The 20060-nt window shown below is 31.5% G+C and overlaps 1 protein-coding gene and 1 long non-coding RNA gene across 2 annotated transcripts in view; both read left to right on the top strand.

Moving 5' to 3' along the window:
* LOC130452756 (alpha-catulin) overlaps positions 1-20060 on the top strand; it is a 298775-nt gene that overhangs the window by 62699 nt on the left and 216016 nt on the right. The window lies entirely within an intron of this gene.
* On the top strand, positions 6107-8069 carry LOC130452760 (uncharacterized). The gene is made up of 3 exons (XR_008910999.1): positions 6107-6223; positions 6742-6981; positions 7511-8069. It is a non-coding gene; the product is annotated as an uncharacterized LOC130452760 (long non-coding RNA).

Genomic DNA, 20060 nt, shown 5'->3' with positions numbered 1-20060 from the left:
ATATACAACAGGAGGTGTGATTAAATACAGGGTGTTTTATTTAAAGTAAGCAATGATTAAATTCTGCATGTTGGCGGCTAAGTTTCATACACCCTGTATGAAATATCAATGAGTTGGATAAAAGGAGTTAATGGATGAGCGTTTGTTTAATCCTTATTGGAGATATCTATATTCAATTTGAATTTGAATTTTTTTCAAAATACTCATTTTTGTTATAGGATCTTGTGCACAAATTTCAGCTGAATTTTCTTGTACAACCATGAAATAGGATAAAAATTAAGGCTCTATTTAAAATAATAAAGTTGAAGTCTTCCGGTATAACACCACAAACAATGAATACCGATTCTATCCTCACAGTTATAATCGAATATGATAATAAATATTCATGAGCTGATGACATGTCGGCTCATTACCATTATCAAAACTATAAGATAATAATCTGGATGTTCAATTTCCTAGTGAAGAATTGAAAGCTAAGGATTTATTCACGATTTTGAACACCTAATTCGTTGTTTCAAAATTGATTCATAATATTTAATGTAACATTTCCTTATATCCTAGTGAATGTGTACTATTAAATATCTAAGTGACTCACTCTGTATAGTAAAGTATGTCGTATATTGTATAAAGAATAGAGATCCTTCTTTACACCTATGGCGTAGCATTGGCACGCCACCAATTGGGACACTTGACTCTTGTGTGCTTTTTAAAACATCAGAGGGTCACTCTGGATCCAAAACTTCTCTTGTTTAAGCAATGATCATGTGGTGGCCCTATACAGAAATAGTAAAAACTGGAGTGCCACTAGAGAGGGTTCTGCTCCTCACGTCTGTACTATAAGAAGGGCACATTTACTGAATTAATTGCAGGGTGGAGTAGCTGGCCATGTGAATATGTGCAAAATTTCCAATTATTGTGATGTGTAGTGACAAAATGCCGCCTGTGATCATTGATAAAAAAAGCCTGGAGATACACGTTACTGTAGAGACCAGTGAATGGGGGACTCAAAGCCCTAATTAATGGAGCTACCTAGTACACTTTAGGAGTAATTGTGTGGTCGGAGCAGGGCCAAAAATTAAGATATTAATACATAATACAATTTTATGAAAAATAATAACCAGACAGGTTCAAAATAATGTAAAACCAAAGGGCAATTGTAGTATCGGAGGTATGTTATTGTTTGAAAACGAATACATCATTGAAAGCGTGCATCAAGTTTCACATTCTTGTCTTCAGTTTGCTTCGTTGTTTATACTTGTTTATATTGTTATGCTATATTCTCCCTCCTTGATCATATTTTAATCAACAAATTGCATTACTACGGTTTCAGGGAACACCTCTCGCATGGATCAAGTCATACCTTACCAACAGAAGTTAGCTTTTAACGGTTGATACAACGATGTCTTCTTGCAAGCCAATAACCCCAAGGCTCAGTGCTAGGCCCTATTTTGTCATATAAAAATACATTACAGCCCTTTTTATTAAATGAAACCACTATTGATGTCATTGAATCTGTAAAATTCTTAGGGCTTGTTCTGGACAATTCCTTGAAAAATGGGAGTTTTATATTACCGCCTTATCTGTTCCTCTTGTTTTGCGCTGTGATCAGTTTTCAAAGAACTGAACTTATTCATCTCCTTAACAGTCTATTACGCCCTTATTGAGTCGCATTTTCCTCCTCTTCTGGGGTAGGTGTGGTACGACTCAATTTGAGCGAATATTCAAACTACAAAAGAGAGCTGTTTGATATTTACTCGAACTAATCAGCAGGGCTCAGTGCAGAGACTTCTTTAAAAGATTATAAATTCTGACTCTCCCTTCCTTATTCATATTTGAATCCGTTTGCTTAATTCGTAAGCAAGCATCTTCAATTTCAGAAAGATCGTTGCACGGCTATCCACATAGAAACGCGGAGCACAACCTTTACCTACCTACTTACCTACCTACTCCATGTTCAGATTAAGTCATGCTGCATACTGGCCTAATTATTGCTATTTACGACTTATATACTAATTATTACCTATCACTATTACCTATAATTACTCATTGTTTTTTCTTCTGTATATTGAAATTTTATTTTATTTGGTTTATCTTTATTTAATTTTTTGTTTTTAGTTTTTACAAGATTTGTTGCAAATTGTGACAATTTTTTGACAATAAAGCATTTCTCTCTTTCTCATATTTTAGAGGCTTAACAATAAGCTTCTTGTATTTGACATTTAATATATATTCATCTTTGGCTATGGCTACGTTTCTTTTTCACTGTATTTTATTCAACTACTATTACAATTAACAATTATAGCATACAATGAATCTTTTGAATTTTAATTTAGTGTCCGATAAAGTACATCTTTGGACCTCGCCTACACAACCAATATTGAAAGTACTGATGCTTTCAAGCTACCTTGGATAGATGTTTGAGTATCAATAACTAAGTTGAATTTTCATATAAAATTCACACATTTTATATGTAATTACACACTTATCACCTGATATTTTAGGTTGGATAGTAAATCAACTCCTTCATTAGTAAATCTGTTTCTACTCTGACCAGAATCTAACACAACATCAATAATTTTTCTAACAATGTGAAAGACAAATTTGATTTATTCAACTGATGATAGAAAGAAGAAATTGTTCAACTATTCATGTTTTTTGATGTTCTATGAGCTGTCTGAATTATTTTAAATTGGTGTTTAGTAGCAACTGTAAATAAATTAGTCTAATAGAAATAAATAAATTAAAGTAATATTCAAATGACAAGCAGATTTGTTAGAAAAGTATGTAGCTTTGGAAAAAAAACTGATTGAACAGCACTGATTTTTATTAACAAAACAAATAGAAAAAGACTCTATTGGCGAATATGTGTTTGAAGCAAATTTCTACCGTCGCGAATTCAGCAGCGAATGTGGCGGCAAATCAATAGCAAACATATTGGTCAAAGTTCGCGGCTTTTAAAGTTGAATTATACCTACTATTATTCAAATCTGGGTTCTGGAAGACAAAAATCAGTATTGAACGCTTTTGGAGGATTATATGGAAACAACTTTGAGAAAAAAATTAATAAATAATTATTAATATTTTACCATTGCACTTTATTCTGTAAGTGAGGGTAGAAAAAAAAATAATCACCCAGATAGTAAAAAAAATAATAATATTTTTGTTTCTTAATGGGAAAAGTTGCCCATATTGGATCAGTTTTTTAGCTTTTTGCTATGACATGAGCACACAGCTAGTCTATAATCTATACCTTAATATATGTAGGCATTTTCTCCACTTTTGTGGTGTTTTGAAAAAACATATGTATTGGATAATGATGTATAGTTATCGAAAAATATTTATAAAAGTAGTGAATACACAAAAACAATGATGAAAATCTCCACAAAATTGTAACCAAAAATTAAAAAAAAAAACAGGTAAACGCAGAAATTGAAAAATGGATTCTTTTGCAGCTATATTGGTGCATCATTCATGAATGTTTTCATCATTTTTTTATGTAAATTATACTATTAAAACGCCTTGTATTTTCATTACCCTAACTTCTATTCAAGGATTGATTATTCGTGATTAATCTATCCGCAGTAGTGAAATCATTTCGAAGTACACGTCTAAAAGTTCTATTCATAAATTTGGTGGAGCGCCAACGCCCAGGTTTAGATTATCCTTTTTCATTCAAAATTAACTTTGGTGCGACCATTTGGCCCGCTGCACATAAAACGAATGTCGTAGTTAATTTCCAATATAATTATTCCTATTTGGATTTACCTTTTAGAACTAAGATTACTTTTTCGGAAATTCTCTTCTACTGTAGAAAACCAAGAATTATTCTATAGTTAAAGTCTTGAAGCAGTCGGTTATTAACATTAAGCAAGTAATGACCTTCTTTTTAATAAATCAAAATCATCCTTAGCAATATAAGTAGACTCAGTTTGCCATAGTGAATCATTATAATGCCTTCGGACGAGTCCCCTCCTTTAGTTGAAATTATATTTATGTCTGGTATTCTGAGAGATCACACGTATTCAATGATTATCTAAAAAACAGTTTATGCAGATTAAGAATGTGACTGGCTAGTTTCTTGAAAAAATTTATATCGAAATAACCTTTCAACATTTTAGTTAGCTAATTAGTTTTTTGGATTGAGGTTTCATCTAACCATATTTTTTTGGTTTATAGGCTTCTAGAGTTTTCTTGATAACTTCTAATCAATATTTTTTGGGTGTCTGTTCGTTAGAGATCCTAAAGCAAAACAAGATTTTAGTTTCTCGTATTAGCCCAGTCGTCTAACTCTAAAATAAATAAAGCTATATTTAAATACATATTGTCAGCTCTTGGATTCTTTAAACATCGTTTTTTACTAAATTTTAACGAGAAAAAACAAATATTGTATGCCAATACTTGATGACTTGAACTCATTTGAGTGTAGCTCATTCAATTCTACGTCCCGTTTACTCGAATCAGATGAATTGAGATATTTACCTCCCCTATTACAGATGCACCACCAACTTTTGTTTTACGGAAATAACTCAGTTCAGTTATTTGACGAATAATTGAATCTGTTGAGGGTATATTCACTTGTTTTTTGATTATTACCTAGTATTTACATCGTGGTTAAGATTTGCGAATTTATTTTTATTTTACTTTTCCATTGGCGTTTATTGTAAGTGTATTTCGGGTTAGAATACAATGAGCTGAATGAATATCTCAGTTTGTGATTCCATTTGAGCCACCATATCAAAGTGAGAATAGTTGGTATCATCAGCTCAATGTAATAAAAATATGATCATTTGCAAAAGGAAAGCTATATTTTTTGTTGCTGATTGACTGCCTTAGGTACGGATATTCACATGCTTCCCAGATGTTATGGCGATTCTTTAGTTTCGAGGAAAAGTGCTGTGGTACAATTTAGGTATTGGTTTGATATAGAAGACCTTCCTATATATTATAAAATACAAGTATATTGAAATTATAGTTCGGTAAAGACACTGGAGGGTCAAGAACCGTTACGCACACGGGCCTTCTGAGAGACCCTCGTGCCCTAATTATTTATCAAAGACCGATGTGTGTGAAAAAGATAATCAGGTACCTTAAACTATTAGATATAATAAGAATCAATACATTTTTACTTTTCTTCATGATTGTATGCAAATTAACAATAACAGAGAAAACCATTTGCCACAAATTGGATTTTACTTTTTCCACGTGATGTATACAATTATGCTATTTCTGTAGATTAACAGCTTCAAAAAAGCTTATAATATGAAAATATATTTGTACTATTTGGCCTTGGTACTATCTTTTTATATTCATTGGAATATCTATAAATAACACATTGTTAGAGTGGTAAGGCATATTTCTCTTTCAAGTTATCCTATCAACATAAAATTGTTCGTTTCAATCAATTATTCTACATTAAAAAGGTGATTTTGAATCTCTTCTCCTAATATTGGTAGTTTTTGAAGGTTTGTAAAAAGAAAGAATACTGTAGTTCATACTACGCATAAATCCAATTAGAAAAATATTGGACATTTTTAAATTGAGTTTTGGAAGGCTCAACTGCCTTAAATGTCGATAATTGGAAAGTGAGAATGAGAAGGAAGCGAGGAAGAATGGTAGGAATAGCAGATAAATAAGAAAGAGATAAATTACTAGCGCCGGTACTGGACCAAAGCACATAACTACTTTTCTGCATACGTATTATAGTTCAAAGGGTCTTGTTGCTGGTATTTTCATTAATCAAAAACACTCTATAGATTGGCCTTGTTAGTCAATATTTCAGTAATGAACTATCCAGATATTTCAAAACTCTAGAGCTATTTTTTATTTCTCAGATAGACATTGATACATCAGTAACATAAATTAAATTCTGGGACCAAAAGTAACTTGGTATCAGTATAATCATGAGAAGCGAATTGCTTATTGAAGATTATATCATCTTTCAAAATTAAACTGTTATTTTTTAACTATTGTAGTTATTTTTTTTAACTCACAATTAAATGTGTAGTATTCCTTTCTTCACGTATTGTGGCACAGTAGTCACTTCTGATTTATATATTCTAACATTAGAGTTTTTGAAGAAATTAATTTGTTATCGACCTCCCACTTCATTGGAGAAATTCAATAAAACCTCTAAATTGAATCGCATTCTTTCTCTACCTATCTACACTTTAAATCAAAGTAAATTTCAGTAAATTTGTGGTGATTTTATTCTTTATATTCGCTGGTAAGATTTTCGTTGCTTGTTTTATTATGCTCACAAAAATTCCAGTTATCTTGATTTCTTTTTGTTTTAGGCAAATTATAGTTATCATATAAATTTTTATTTTCTGTTTATTTGAACAGAACGAAAGAATTAAAAAAAAGCATAGATGTTAGCGAGAAGCTGGTAGATCTATTTAGGAGCAAATTTAGCTGCAAAATTATTATTGGAGTGAACTAATTCTTTTTCCATAATCTGTCACAAACATCAACTTGCAAATCTATCTTCCGTAAATTGTAATGTTTTGCATTTTTTTTAAATGCAGTTTTCAACTTTTTCGAACTTCAACAAAAAGTTTAGGAAGGGTTTGAACATATTTGATCAATTGCAATTCATCACCAGTTAATTATATTATTCACTAAACCCTTTTTTTCATATTCTTTCGATCTCTCATATAAATAGAAAATACGAATTTATATGAAAACTATCATACAAAATTTGCTTAAAACAAAAGGAATACATAAAGATAACTGCAATTTTAGTGAGTACAATTGACTTTGATTTGAAGTATAGATAAGTAGAGGAATAATTCAAATACATTCTGTTTTTACGAATTTATCGCATGAAGTGGGAGGTCGATAAGAAATTAATGTCTTCAAAAACCCGAATGTCAGAATAAATAAATCAGAAGTAACTACTGTGCCACAATATGTGAACAAAGGAATATATTGAATATAAGTTAAATCATGAGTTATTTTTGCATCTGATACATTTAGGTATTGGTATGTACACCATAGTCAGTAATAGGTAAAAAAAATCTACTTTTGTATATGTTAACATAAAGAACATATTAATTTCGGTCCCAGAATATGTGCTTTACTTCATATCATTACTTTTTGTTACACCCTGGATAACTGATATCAATGTCATGTCAATAAATTTTTAGTATTCTGCGGGAGTATAGTACATATTTCCATTTATATATGTCAAAACAAAATTTGAGTTACTGGATATTGAAACTCTGCCAGAGGAATATCAACATCTGGAATGCAAAACCTACATATCTAGTTTTATACTGAATGTCGATATTTCATTTGGAGTAGACGAATAATGTTTGGAGTATTTCATGATATTCACGTTTTTGCATATTAAACATTGGCAAAGCAACTATATGTCAGATTACATATTTTACTTTTCTATAATCTGTTCGCGAAATTGAATATAGTTTATTTATGGTTACTTGTATTGATACATGTTAATTTTAGCTTAATAGTTCATTATCATACGACAATTGTGTATTAATTTTTGTAGACTTACCTCCAAACACAAATACGGAACACAATTATATTGCAAAGCAATTACGTTCCTGGATATTAACCACAACTCGGGAACCGGCAACACTACTCTCTTTGTCCACATATGCTCAGTTACACCTAGGAAAGCGTATTGTAAAGTTTGTGCCAGAGGCTTTCACCTATGAACAAAACAAATGCAAAAGCGATCTGCAAGGATTTGTTGTACTGTTGTGCAAGAATAAAATCAGGATGATTTGGTAGCAACAAGATTGTTTTCATATCTTTGGGTAAAGGCATAACTCATTAACGGCAATTGTGACTATTTGTTTCCTCATGGAATGTGACGTAGTTGTTTCAGAAAATCGTCTGCTGAAGTGTTTTCATGTGCACAAAATAACAACGCTGGCTAGTGTTTTCTTTAGTCCCGATTGGTGGTGCTGGACCAATCTAACGTTTCCTCAAATTTTCTTATTCTTGTTTCAATTATCTGAATATTATTTAACATTGTATTATATAAATATGATACTTAATGTCAGGAGAAACAATTAAAATTAAAATACATTATACTCAAAATACTCTTTTGTCTTCAATCTTGATCCTTTTGTACTTGATACTATTCCAAGTTCTCGCTGTTACATTTTTGAATAATACTGTTTAATTTTTATCATACTGATGACTATACAATCTATTTTTCAATATGTGTGATGTTTGTTATATCTAAGCAGCATAAAAGTTATGATTAAGTATCCTTAATAATATGAATTGTTTAATATTTATTATACTGATGACTTAACAATCTATTTTTCAATATGTGTGATGTTTGTCCTGTCTAAGCAACATAAAAGTTTTGATAAAGTATCCTTAACGATATGATTGTTTTGTTTCAGACACAAATGTGTTGAACAAATAATACTACAATAATATTTATGACGTACATGACAGGAAGTCGATCAATCACATCACCCAAAGAATTCTTGTGTTTGATTTATTTATTCGAAGTAAAGTAAAGCAACAGAAATAAAGCTTCATCTAATAAGAAACACATTTTTTTGGGGGAAATCCTGTTCTCTATAATCTATCCGTTTTATATAACGTTATTTCTTGTAGTGATCGGTTTTCAAATCTAGAGAACATGCGAAAACAATTTGTTACAAATTGCTTTCTATATTGTATTGCCAACTGCTTTATTGCGACAATAGTAGTGCATTAGTGACTTACTGAAATTCGACAACAAATCTTCTGATACCATTCGGCGGGAACCGCAATGTATGTGGTTGTTGAAAAGATATTTACTCACATTTCTTTCGTGTTTTATTCTATTCTAGTCTACAGAACAAGTTACTTCCTTATTCTGAATCGGTGTGTGTTTGAGAATGAGAATAAGAAGAGAATGAAACTCATCTATAGAAGTCCAATAAGATAGATGTTTTCATAGAATTTTGTTTTCTTTGAGAAAGCATTATAGTGCAAAATCATCGACGTGTGATATAACTAACGTATTTCCTATGGTTGATCTTATAGAAATTAAAGCTGATTTATTTCGGAAGGTTTGATATTTTGTCATTTGTTCTTTAATTTGGGGCGAATTCGATTTCAATTTGGTTGGACTCATGGTTTTCGATTAAAAAAGTAAAAATATTTTCAGTTTATGTATTACTTATAACTAGTAAAATGTGTCAACCAAATTACATAATAAATGAATTTTTAGAAATGTTTTGAAAAAAATATATCCGTATCACATTTTGACGATTTCGTCATGAAAATAAGATCGATTTTCTTTTTTACTTAAAATGATATTCTAGGGGTCTAATTTGCTCCATGTTAAACACGAATTTTGAAAATTATTAGTTCTTAAAACCGGTGGCGACCATTTTTTTATTTAACAATATTCAGGCTAAATCTCGTCTGGACGCCAGACGCCAATGCAAAAAAAAAACAATTAACACTTTAAAACTACTACATTTGTTACAATAATACGTCAAGTATCGTAAATTTTAAGTTTAGAATATGCTATTTAAAACATTAGAGTACCTATTTACCTCGAAATGATCTTCACAATAAAAACGATCACTTGCTGTAGCTTGTCGGGCGAAACTCGATCGGCGCTTATGACGTAAGCAAGCGATTGGTGCATCGCAAGAAGAAATGAGGGCGGATAAAAATATTACGCTTTTCAAAAAATTTATATCAGCTCTATTATGAGTGCTAGAGACTTGCGTAAAATTTTAAAATTTATATTACGGCGTGCTCAATCATTTAAAAATGAGAAAAAGAAAAACATATAATATATTGCACATTTTTTCATCGGAGGGAGAGCGGCTATAAATTTTTGTCAGATAATGTATCTATGTTAATCTGATCGTTTACATGATGGGGTAGTCGCACGTAAGGATTTAAAAAGACTTTGTAGCCCTCCTCTTCCATTACATCACCCTCAAATTCTCAGAGTAGTGAAATATAAACTTTTTAGTATGTAATAAATTCTCGCTACCTTGATTTGACGCGCTCGAGAATGTCCGATGATCATTTTTTTCTACTATTCTTTTATCCTTGATGGGCGGCCATATATATGGGTGTCAATTTTGGTAAAGGTGCTTAAACTTGTATATCAATCTACCGCGCTTTAGTAAATCCTGAAATACCCGTGTGGGCTGCCCTAATATTAGGAGTCAATTGAGGATAGAACTATCATTAATTCAAAATTTTTCCAGTCACCTAGCTATCATAGAAAACTTGTTGCCACTTCTGTATACTTTCATTATAAGTAGAAAGAAAATTTATTCAGAAGAAAAGTATAATTTATTTTGGTTTTTCCTTCTCGAAAACAAATAACCTGCTAAAACCCTTAGGTAATAACTTATTCATCATTTGTATTTATAAAGCGGGATGAATAATAATACCAGTACAAAATTGTTTGTACAACCAGAGAGAATAGCTACTTTTTATTACAAGGAGGATTTTGAAATAGAGGGCATTTCACTTTCAATCATGAGGAATGAACAATGGTTCTCTTCAAATATTTCATTTGAATACATAAATTCACTTTCTGATTCTCGAGAAATTGTATTCTTGATTTGAACTATACCTTAATACAAATTTTCAAGATATTTCGATCAACTTTCGCGGATAGGAAAAAAAATAAGGCTTGTACGAATTTAACAAGAAACATAAATATTCCAGGAACTATATATCTTAGGTTTAAATGCCGATTTACGGAAACGATTTATTTACGTTACCACACAAACTTTGATTATAAATCCTCGGTATTCTCAGTTTCTTTATCGGTGTTTATATCCTCGGCAATTATTCTTATGCTTATTCGACGATCTGCTTGCACGATTTGGTTGATTTTGGTCACTATTTCCGGAGTTGAAACAGTCACAGGGCGATCTGGGCGCTGGTCATCTTCAAAGCTCTATCGGCACTCACTAAAGCGCTTACACCACTAAAAAACACGCGCACGAGATAGAGAATTGTCCCCATAGGCCTCTTGCAACAATTTATAGCACTCATTCGGAGTGTTTTTCAATTTAATGAGAAATTTGAGATTGAAACGTTGCTCCTGTTTTTTGTCACACATGGTTTTCGGCACGAGAAAGAAACACATTCGTTTCAAGCCGCTACTGTACAAATACGATCTAATCAGAATAGGGTGAATAGTGATATGCCGATATTCTTTTCCTCTCTATCAGCAATTCTGACTGACAACTGAACAAGTTCCCACATATTTCTCTCTATCTCCTTAATATTACCTGTATGATCTGAGGACCTATTACATCTAAATAAAAGAAAAACAGTTCCCTTTAGCATAAGCTTGATTTTCTTTTTGGTAGTTTTCTTGTTGGGACGTTAACTTTTCGAATTGTTCAAAAAAAACTTTCCATGTTTTTCTACTTCTAAAAAGTACTTTCTTTAATTTAATCTGTATTCTTCTAACTCAGTCAGTCCATTGTCTTGTTGATATTTTTTAATGCTCTTTTCTTGTTTTAAATTGCGTCATTTGAATTAATATTTTCCATTACATGAATTAATTTTGTTTCTGATTTTGTCTTATTTTGTTATTCCCACTATTTTTCAAATTCCAATTCCTTTAATTTTAGCTGTGTCTAGATATTCATACACCGATATTCTGTCTAAAATGTTTCCTCTACATTCAGTTTTTCATCCTCTTTTAACATATTTGGATCATTCTTTTATTATTATATTTTTCGTTTTGTTTACTTTAATCCAAGGTGAAACGAGACGAATAATTATAACACTAAATAAATTTTTTAGTATTATACTGTTTCCATTTACTCATGACCTCTTCATAATTTATTTCCTTCAAAATCAAAATCCATTATTTGTATTTAACTACATAAATTATACTTCTGAATAACTCGATCGATGACATGACGAATTTATTTGGAAACTATTTCAATGTTGGTATCGATGCTTAACTAACTAATAGTTTCTTGGCTGTTTCCTATCAACAAATGTCTAAAAGTTAAAGTTTCCCGTTACTGGCGCTTTCGAAATGTAAGACATGAGTTTGACCTGGAGTTCCGTTTGTCAAATCAATTCTAGAAGCTTGTAACACAAGGGTTCAGTCTGTTCCTTATCGTATCGACTATTATAGTCTAAGAGCCAGTGAATGATGTTTTAGTTACGCCCTATATTTCGAGCGACTGGAGAGGAGCCTAACTAAGTGTAGGAATTAACCTTTAGCGCGGTTTCGGGAGAAGGCAGAACATCCTTAATCTTTCTATTATATAGGCTCATATTTGGAGCTGATATAATGGAACATTTTGAGACCAAGATCATTAAAATCCATCCATTTTTCGATTTTCTAGAGCCAAAAAACCAGGTGATCGTGAAAGTGTATAATTACCTATTTTTTTATGCAATAAGTGATTTTCAAACTACTTAAATAATAAAAACAGCATAAGGGAAATGTAGCACTTATTCAATTTTTAGTGAACGTTAGAATATTACCAAAAATACAACAACCATAATGACGTACGATATTATAAGATTGTAATTAATAAATTTCGAGTATTTCAACTAAAAAGAGTACCCACAACATAATCTAATATGTATATATAAATTCAACTACATCTTTACTGTCTCCTTGTATTAAACGGGTGAACAAAAAAATTTTTTTTCGCATGGTTTTTATTTAATATATTCTGATTATACAGGGTCATTCACGGGAATCGGATGTATTTAAAGTGGGTTGTAAACGGGCGCTCATGGTAGGAGGGGCACGTGACTGTTATCTAACTTTTCCTTTGCTCATAGCAATTATTACATTTCAACCATTGAGATGGAGCCGTGGTTAAAAAAGCAAGATTCCCAGCAGCGATTACAATTTTGTAGACAAATGCTAACCATTTTTGAATAAAATATTGTAGATATAGTTAATGAGTGACGAAGCGTGTGTACAACGTGTACGCGTACTTTGGAGGACCCAGATTGATGTAGATATGCTGCAAAGAATTAAGGCCAGTTTTCGACCAAGTCTACAACAATATATTGCCCAAAATGGACATCATTTGCCGGACATAATTTTTCGTAAGTGAGTAAGTAACAAATGCTATGATTTAACAAGTGTTTCGGTACCAATAAAACTCTCTTAAAATTAAATTTTTCATGATTATTTTAAAAACATCCGGTTCCCATGAATGACCCTGTATAAGCATATACATGAAATAAAATGTGATTATAATTTAAAACTATTTGCTTTTTAAGAACTTACACTGATTTAACAATGTTTGATTTTTGCGCCCAATCAATGTCGGTTTTCGCGCGCTATTGGTCTAGAAAGATAAGTAAAAGGGCGCGTGAGAAGTGTTTCTTGCATCGCTCGTTTTGTACGACAGTTGGTGTTTGAATATTACAGAAAAATAACGTCTTTTATATCATTTTTCACGGTAGCAATCTGTGCAAAATAGCTACAAGAAGTTGTAAACGAGATACTGACTCGTTTCATCACATTTGCGGCCAATTCATTAAAGTGAGAGAGAAAAAGTATGATTTGAGCTAACTTCAATCTACAAGTCAAAAATGGGCTCCACATGTATCATGTAACTCTTGCAAATACAATAAGTTCATTTTCCTTGTTTAATTCTTCTAAGTATCTTATAATAACATGAACGAGATGTACGTTACGTTACGTTTTATTATAGGTTGGTACCGAGGTGAGAAAAGATCAATGAAGTTTGCAGTGCCGAGAATTTGAAGGGAGCCCATTACACTGATTGTTATTTTTGTATTGTGAATCCACTCAAAGGCAAAAATTCAAAGGATATAACTTATCCTGACCTACCATCCACATCTGCTTCAATATCACATACAGAAGAAAATCCTGTACCTGCTCCGCCATTGTTGGAAAAGCAACTACTTTCTCATAGCAGTCCGTAAGTTCATCTGTATCCGTACATTCTGAATTCGTTTTGAATCTGAACCAAAAATACCACAACTCATCAACTCTCAAGATCTCAGTGACTTAATAAGAGACGTAAATATTCCAAAAAGTAAAGCCCAGATACTAGCACCGCGGTCAAAATAATGGAATTTAATTAAATCTGTTCGAATATCCCGTCAAAGAAAACGCCATGAGGAATTTTCTTGTTTCTTGTTTTTGCCATGACGTGAAAGGTCTATTCCATGTCATACATCTGTGTGGCGTCTTTTCATTGACAGTTCAACTAAAAGTCCGAATGCTATTCAACTACACAATGGGAACAAATTTTCATCGATTCCATTAGCACATCTCAAAGAAAGCTACGACAAAATTAAAATGCTATTAACTGCAATTAAATACAAGTGTGAAGTTATTGGTGATTTCAAGATTTCAAGTGTGTTTTTTACAGGAATTCAAGGTGGTTATACTGAACACTTCTGTTATCTATGCCTGTGGGATAGTAGAAATGTTACCGCTCACTACCGACAAAAACATTGGCCTGTACGTATTGAGCACGAAGTAGGGAAATACAATGTTAAACGGGAAGCAATTGTCGATCTCAAAACTATATCACCATTGCATATTGAATGGGTCTTATTAAACAATTTGTAAAGGCTCCTAATCATTTCAACTATTTGAAATTTTTTTTTCCAAAGCTCTCAGATGCGAAAATTAAAGCTGGAATCTTTGTTGGCGCTCAACTAAAAAAAATTATGAATTGGGATGTTGTTGTAGAGTTACTCAACAATAAAAAGAAGTTCATCAGTTTTAAGGCAGAAGTTCATGGTTTTCTTGAAAACCATAGAGCCGAAAAGTACGAAGAGCTGATCACTGATATGATTACGAATTTTTATATGATGAGATGTCTCTAAAAATGCCTGTTACATTCTCATCTATATAAATTTAAAGATCCATCAAGACATAATGGAATTTGAGAGACGTTACTAAGGCTAGTATACTGAAAACTTGATGGGACAATATATTTGGGGGTTAATAAGAGAAACTTATACCGAACATGACAGAAAAAGTGAAAAAAACTCATTTTTATACTTTTTAACTCCATTTTAAAACTGTTGATTTTTGATATTTTTCAATCGATCCTCTCTTTGTGTATTTTCTATGTACTTTCATAGATTTTATACTCATAAAAACAATTCTTAGATCTATATCACATTGGGTCATTATTTTTAATAAATGATTAATTAAATTGTTTGAAAAGTCAAACCTCATGTATGTAAATTTTATGTCAGATAATAATACATTGTATCAACTGTACCAAGAAAAAATAACGAGCACTTTTAAAATCAAGATTGGCGTTTGCCGTTCGAAGTTTGTTGTTATTTTGTACCCATTGTCATTATTGTCATTATCAACTGTTATTTATGTGTATTTGAAACGCTTATATTAGTTTCACCTGTATGTGGGTTTGTTTGTTTGAAACTCTCCGTTGTGACTTATTACTGTTAGTATATCCCACCACTTTGTTTGTTAGCTGAGAAGACTAAGGCGTCAACCTCAGAATTCGCCGGTCGTAGGTCCAAATTCCGTTCACACTGTAAAAAAATGTTTTTTCAGGATTTTTTTTCTAGAAATTATCACTTTCTCTTCACATCGAATTAAATTTTACAAGTGTCTGCCCTCTGTTTGAGATTTACTATACCACATACAACAGTATGATTTTAGAATTTAACCCCTAGAATTTTATTATATTGTTTGAGAAGAATGAGAACAACTGAAAATAAATATGGTGTCAAAAATCCGAAAAACATGCTATCACAGGAAATGAAACTAAAATGTGAAAAATAAATATAGTTTAAAAAAACTGAAAGACGCACATAAAACAAAAAAGAGAATATTTTTTTTAAATAAGCTTAAAACAATGATGAATTAAAAATACTAGTATTATTGTGAAAAAATCGTTTTTGAACAGTCAAATCATCGAATTGATGGGTTATCCGCCGTAAAGTCCTTGTTTGACACCTAATTATGTCTGTTTATTCCCGCAGATCAAAAATAAATTGCGAGGTCAACGTTTTTCTACTTCTGAAATTGATTAATCTGAATAGAAAAAACAATTGATTTAAATATAAGGAAAGGTATATTAATCTTAATTATAAATATTTGTTTTCAATTCTCTATCTCAAAACTGAAGTAGCAACCCTCGTACGACTAAATCCAAAATTCCGTTCAATAAAAATCCGATAATAGAATGATTATTTACGTGACTATTATACTTAATTTGGGGAAACGTTTGTAGTAATTCGACCTTCAAATTCCCTCTTACCAATTCAATTAAGGAGATTGAAAGGCTGACCAGTATCATAATTGATGATTGATAATACAAAGTTATTGTGAGATCACATAAGCTATTATAATTCATATCTTGTTGTAGAAACGTGTTGGACAGATTATGAACATAACGGAAATCATCAGCTTAAACGCAATTGAGCCCAAGATATGTTTAACTTAGTGTTAATGAGATAAAACGAACTGTGAGATTTTCGCTAATGAAATACTGAACCAATAGTTAATTGAACTCATTTAAATAAGAAATTAAAAGTAGAAAAATATTAGGGATTGCTTTTAGTTTTTATTACCAAATAATATCAAATGATTAACAAACTCTCCACGATGTTGATTCGATTCACACTAATGACTTTGAAATAATTTTTTTTCCGGACACAATGACATCTCCTCATCGCTTCCTAACGTTATAAACGGAGAATTTCTCACGCAATGAAAAATATTTGCCAATATAATGAGAAATAATACTGTTATTATGTCAGTCATCTTTGAACTTTAAATATCGAATAGTTGGACTATGAAAACAATGTCGGTGTTTTTATAACAACATTACCAGAATATTTCACAATTATTATTCCAACAGAAATAGTTTTATTGTTCTCTTCATACTAAAATAGTCAGATTTGATAAATAGTGATTAAAATGCAATACGAATATTCAGAAATTGGGAAAACAACTGCAGATATTTTTATGAATGAGAGACTATTTAAATAATAGAGCATTCGTAATCCAGTTCTATTAACAGGCAGTTAAAATATTTAAAAAGTTATACCTCGAGTATTTTCGTATCTAATAACATTTATTTGAGTATAAAAATATATCGGGTGTACTTTTAAATAGCGGAATGTGGAAATCTGCAATTCTTCCTAAAATGTTCTATTTATCCACGAGGTATGTATCTCAGAATTTTTTGTCGTGCAAATCAGAAGAAGATGACTTGTAGCAACCAATATTTACAGTCAATAGCTTGATAATTCCATCAATAATATTGTCCAATTTCCAAATTTTTCTTCTTCTTTAATCGTATGATTATTATTTTTCGGAAGATCTCCCATATGTATGTTTGTGCCTATACAATTTCAATCGGCTTTAAATCGGTATGTTATTGTGGGGATCGAACCACCCGCATTCCATGATTTTCTAAAATTTCATTTTTTTTTTATGGTAGATCACAAAGAATATAGTCTAATCCTTACAGAATCAGGATGGAATTATTCTTTGAACAATTTTGGAAATATTTTTTTAATCACTTAGAGGTTGGCAATTTTTCTTGCATTATCCATCACTACAGTTCTGAGAACCTCAAAGATATCAGCATGGTAGTACGCCATGTTATTTAGTATTTATTTGGCAGCCATCAATCGTGAACGTTTTCGGAGAATTTGTAAACATGGAAAACGTTTGTCATCGTTCTGTGTTACAGCATTTTTATTTGAAAGGTATTAGCCCAACCAATATAAAATCTAAACTAGGTGAGACTACTCCTTCCTTATTAACAGTAAAATATTGGGTAGCAGAGTTTAATCGAGGCCGTACGACCTGCAAAAACCAACATCGCAGTGGTCAACCAAATGAGGTAACGACTCCAGAAATGTTGAAGAAAATCCACATAGCGGTACTGGATGATCGTCGACTGAAAGTGCGTGGGCTAGCAGATGTAGAAGGTATTTTAAAAACCATGGTATATCGTATATTAACTGAAAATTTGCACATTGGAAAGCAGTGCGCAAGATAGGTGCCGCGTTTGCTCATAATACAAGGTCATGGCGTCGGTTTTTTGGAATGCGCGTTGGATAATTTTCATCAATCACCAGCTCACTTATCCGTTTTTACAATGGCGAAATTGACGAATTAAAGTTTGAATTGCTATCTCATACACCCTATTCCACAGACTCAGTCCCCTGAAATTATTTTATGTTCCTAGACTTGAAAAAATGGCTTGTTGGTCAATGATTTTCCAACAATGATGAGGTGATGTCGGCAGTTAATGGCTATTTTGATGAACTTGACGATTCTTATTATAAAAAGGGTATCTAACCCATTGAACATCGCTGGGAAGAGTGTATAGAGCTAAAAAAAGATTACGTTGAAAAATAAATATATTCATTTCCAAAATTTTTGTGATAAACCAATAGAAAAATTATTTTAAAAAGTCTGTCTTCATTTCTTTTATGATCCTTAGGTAATTTCTTCCCCATACTACGATATCGATTCTTTCCTATGATATAAGTTTTCTGTAATGCTTTTTGTCAGCGAAAACATATTCCCATATTGTGCTTCCACTCATTACTGGGTAATCCTTATCAAATCAGGTGACAAGAACTTTGTCTACTGTGTGAAATTTTTTTCAAAGAAGAACTTATACATTCTCCTCCGAAATCATCCTTTTAAATGATTTTCTATTTAAAATATTGGTTTTCCTGTAGCTTCACGCCACATTTCTCTTCTTTAATAATTATGTAAATCGTAAATTTCCCAACACTCAGCATACTACTAACTCACTTTGTTATCGACACTTTTGCGTAAATGATTCAAAACAATTGAATATTAATGAATTGATTTCTATTTTTCGACATTTACACGGACCTTCAAATTTTTCATAATCAAACTAGAATGAATTTACTAAATTCCACACACTAGACCTTGCAAGTTTTCACTAATCTGTTGAGAATACACGACTTGGACCTCTTCACTAAATGCAAAAATATAAAAAAGTATTTTCATTAAAATTTGTCGGGAAGAGATTCTGGGAATGAAATTAAATAAAATGTCTACTTTTTATTGGCAAATATATAATTCTAGTGTTCTGTATATGATTATAAAAAATCCAAAACATATATTAGCTCAGGTGCATTTATAATAATTTTATGAAATATTTAAATATTCTGTAATAATATTTGAAATGATGTTTTGCACTGTTCTCTTACATGAAAATAGACTAAAACAAAATATTTGATTTTTGTAGTAATTCGCTACCAAGCACATCAGCACAAAAATATGAAATTACTTACGATAACCTTATGAACTGAAGAATGCGAAACAAGGTGACTTCCTTTTCTGGAAATACTTCGTTAGTTTATTTCGAAGAGTTATCAAGAAAATTAACTATCAGAATTATGGTACCAATACTCGATGCTGAAGAATACTACATATGTTTTTCCCATTCTATTTATTTAGACTGTTTTTAACGGTGGGGTCAATTTGTGAGAAATTTTTGTATTATTAACCTACTTGAAATTCTATACTATCACACAAACTATTTACTATTCACTAAACTATACATTAAGACTTATTACTAACACTTACCTAATTCTTAACATATTAATTTATTTAAACACACTGAACTCGGGATGACCTCAAATTATTCACTAACTTTTTCGCTGATTATCAAGCGAGTAATATAAACAAATCGTCGTTGTATACAAAGTGAGTTTTATGTATGGGACGCCACAATTATCTCGGAACTGGCTTGTACAATTTTTATAAATTTTTGTGCGGAAGGGTCTTGTGATACGGCCGGCATTATGGTGGTATCTACATTGTTGTCAGATCTTTCCTTTTCCGGAAAAATAATGAACTTTGTTATTTCAAATGGATCACCCTATATATTTTGTGGTTTTAGAAATCCTTAAGAATTACTGATTATTTATCATATTTTATTTCGATATTTTGGGGTGAGGCACCATCTTGTTGTAGCTAAATATTGTCGTTTGGGATATTGTTATTGTTTGAAAATTTCTAGTAATGAAGTTTTTCTTAAATCTAATTCAAAGTACTTGGATTTGGAAATATCCAAGCCAACTCAGGTATAATACTA

Source organism: Diorhabda sublineata, chromosome 2 (assembly GCF_026230105.1).
Source record: "Diorhabda sublineata isolate icDioSubl1.1 chromosome 2, icDioSubl1.1, whole genome shotgun sequence".
NCBI lineage: Eukaryota > Metazoa > Arthropoda > Insecta > Coleoptera > Chrysomelidae > Diorhabda > Diorhabda sublineata.
The sequence above is the reverse complement of the archived record's forward strand: the minus strand, read 5'-3'. Positions and strand labels throughout refer to the sequence as shown.